Below are 3,433 nucleotides of genomic sequence, written 5' to 3' on the forward strand. Positions count from 1 at the left end.
CTAAAAATATAAATAGTAAAATGATTACATCTAAAAATGTAAATTCTAAAATGGTTACATCTAAAAATGTAAATTGTAAAATGGTTACATCTAAAAATGTAAATTCTAAAATGGTTACATCTAAAAATGTAAATTCTAAAATGGTTACATCTAAAAATGTAAATTCTAAAATGGTTACATCTAAAAATGTAAATTCTAAAATGGTTACATCTAAAAATGTAAATTGTGACATGATTAAATCTAAAAATGTAAATTGTATAATGAAAAATGTAAACTGTATAATGATTCCATCTAAAACAATTGTAAAATGATTACATCTAAAAATGTTAATAGTACAATTTAACTTTTTAATTTAAAAATGTTAATTTTACAATTTGTAGATGTATTTTTTTACAAGCTTCAAATGTAAATTGAAAATTATTACATCCAAAATTTCCACTGATAAATGATTACATCTTAAAATGTAAATTGTAAAATAATTACATCTAAAAATGTAAAAACCTTACATCTAAAAATGTAAATTGAAAATGGTTACATTTCGAAATTTAAATTGTAAAATGATTACATTTAGAAATTTAAATTGTAAAATGATTACATTTAGAAATTTAAATTGTAAAATGATTACAGCTACAAATGTAAATTGTAAAATGATTAAATCTAAACATGTATATGGTAAAATGATTACATCCAAAATCTAAATTGTTAAATTATTACATCTAAAAATATAAATTTTAAAATTGTTACATTAAGAAATTAAATAGTATAATGGTTACATATAGAAATTAAATTGTAAAATGGTTACATCTAAAAATGTAAATTGTAAAATGATTATATCTAAAAATGTAAACTGTAAAATGATTACATCTTAAAATGTAAACTGTAAAATGATTACATCTTAAAATATAAATTGTAAAATGATTACATCTAAAAATGTAAATTATAAAATTATTACATCTAAAAATATAAACGTAATCATTTTACAATTTAAATTTTAAGATCTAATCATTTCATAATCTAAAAATGTAAATTGTAAAATGGTTACATTTAGAAAGTTTAATTGTAAAATGATTACATCTACAAATGTAAATTGTAAAATGATTACACCTAACAATTTAAATTGTTAAATGATTCCATCTAAAAATTTATATTGTTAAATGATTACATCTGAAAATGTAAATTGTAAAATGATTACATCAAAAAATGTAAATTGTAAAATGATTACATCTAAAAATGTAAACTGTAAAATTACATCTGAAAATGTAAAATGATTACATCTAAAAATGAAAACTGTAAAATGATTCCATCTACAAATGTAAATTGTAAAATTTTTAGATGTAATCATTTTACAATTTACATTTTTAGATGTATCTAAAAATGTAAATTTTAAAATGATTACATCTAAAAATGTAAATTGTAAAATGATTACATCAAAAAATGTAAATTGTAAAATGATTACACTAAAAATGTAAATTGTAAAATGATTACATCAAAAAATGTAAATTGTAAAATGATTACACTAAAAATGTAAATTGTAAAATGATTACACTAAAAATGTAAATTGTAAAATGATTACATCTAAAAATGTAAACTGTAAACTGATTTCATCTAAAAATGTAAAATGATTATGCCTAAAAATTTAAATCATACAATGGTTACAATGATTGTAAGATGACAACACCGAGTTTATGTCACTCTTACCTTTTAATCAAAATAAATTTACATTTCTTTTAAGGTTTTTTAGGCAATGCTGTGTGTCTTCTATTACACTGCTCCAACTAGCATCTAGCACACAGACTGTTGTAATTATAGACATCTGCTCCATCTAGGGTATTGAGGCCCTACGGTTTCAAGATCTGTTACTTACCATGTAAAGGAGAATACTTTTTCGTTCAGTATATGTCCCTCTCTCTCTCCCTCTCATATATATATATATATATATATATATATATATATATATATATATATATATATATATATATATATATATATATTATACTTTTTATGCACTACAACCAAGGCATATTTTTATTTGGAATGTAAGGAGCTACAATTTTGTGTCCTGTTTAAACATTCTCATGCATCGTTTTCCTCAAGTTTTCTGAACGTGTATATCACCAAAAAAGGAAAATTTCATTTTCGGGGTGTAATTTGTTTTTTTAATTTGACAAACTTATGTTTTTGCTATATCTTTTAAATATTAAATCTTGTATTATAATCTCAATATTTTCATCTGTATATTTTACTTGTGCAATTTTTTATTTCTGCACTTGATTATGTTCACTTGTGTCAGTGTGTCATTTTTATTTTCCATTTTTTGTGTGCCATTTTTACTTTAATTCATATTGCTACGAAAACTTAGAAATCAAAATTAGAGCATACTAAATAGTAAATGACATTAGAAAAAATACCAAATTTCACAACAACGTAACCAACAATAAAAATAACTGAAAAAAGCATAAAAATAAAACAATTGAAATTCTAATAGCAAGCATCTAATTAGAAATAAGAAAAACTTAATAATGAAGTGAAACGCTGCAACTGTAGAACTCGTGCACGTGCACTCTGTTTACTATAAAAAGAACTGTAGAACTCGTCGTGCACTCTGTTTATTATAAAAAGAATGCATATGCAAACGCATTTGTTTACCAATCCAAAATGAAAGTCTGTATAACAAGAAGTACTACATAGGTATGACCTCCCTTGATTTTTTAAATTTACGACTAATTACAAAAAACTGCCAAATAAAAAAAATACTAGTGACATATTACTGAGAGCGTAAAGAAAGCAGACACTGGTGGAAAACACTACAACACACAGCCGTTATCTAAACTAACATCTAAGACAAAAAACTATTATAAACATGTTAAAATAAGGTCATCTATTGATGAAACATCCTCAAAATGATGTGTTACTCATAGACAGAAAAAAAGATGAAGTCAAAGTTAGTCTAAGCTTTCAGAGAACCCATGCCATTAGTTAAAAATAAAAACATTAACCCATGGAAAGGAATATCAATGGATATGATTGTTTAGCTGGTAGCAAGACAAAACACTACATTTATGTGTATAAACACCGGATTACATGAATTCCCTGCATTTTTGCCTAACGAGTATGAGATACAAAAGCCTCTGTATAGCTTAATTGCCATAATTTTTGTCATAACTTACTATATATACATATTTGGATACAGAGAGGGAAATAATCTAAATAGATAGAAAGCCGGTTTACCCCTATTTTGTAGTAGAAAACAAAGAGTTACCAAAGATATTATTCAAAAATAAAAAATATTATTCAAAAATAAAATGCAGGAATAAAATCAGCTTAATGGAAGAGGTTATAAATCTACCAGGGCTATTATAAATTAGATATAAGATAAAATGATTTTTGAATAATCATTTGCATAAAGATCCAAAAATTTAACACAAACAACAAA

The 3,433-nt window shown here is 23.5% G+C and overlaps 1 protein-coding gene across 1 annotated transcript in view; it reads right to left on the reverse strand.

Annotated features, from left to right (window-relative positions):
• LOC145269310 (uncharacterized) overlaps positions 1-3,433 on the reverse strand; it is a 119,048-nt gene that overhangs the window by 18,991 nt on the left and 96,624 nt on the right. The gene's annotated exons all lie outside the window — the stretch shown is intronic.

The sequence above is a fragment of the Euprymna scolopes genome, chromosome 45 (genome assembly GCF_053919585.1).
Source record: "Euprymna scolopes isolate OS-2025 chromosome 45, ASM5391958v1, whole genome shotgun sequence".
Taxonomy (NCBI): Eukaryota; Metazoa; Mollusca; class Cephalopoda; order Sepiida; family Sepiolidae; genus Euprymna; species Euprymna scolopes.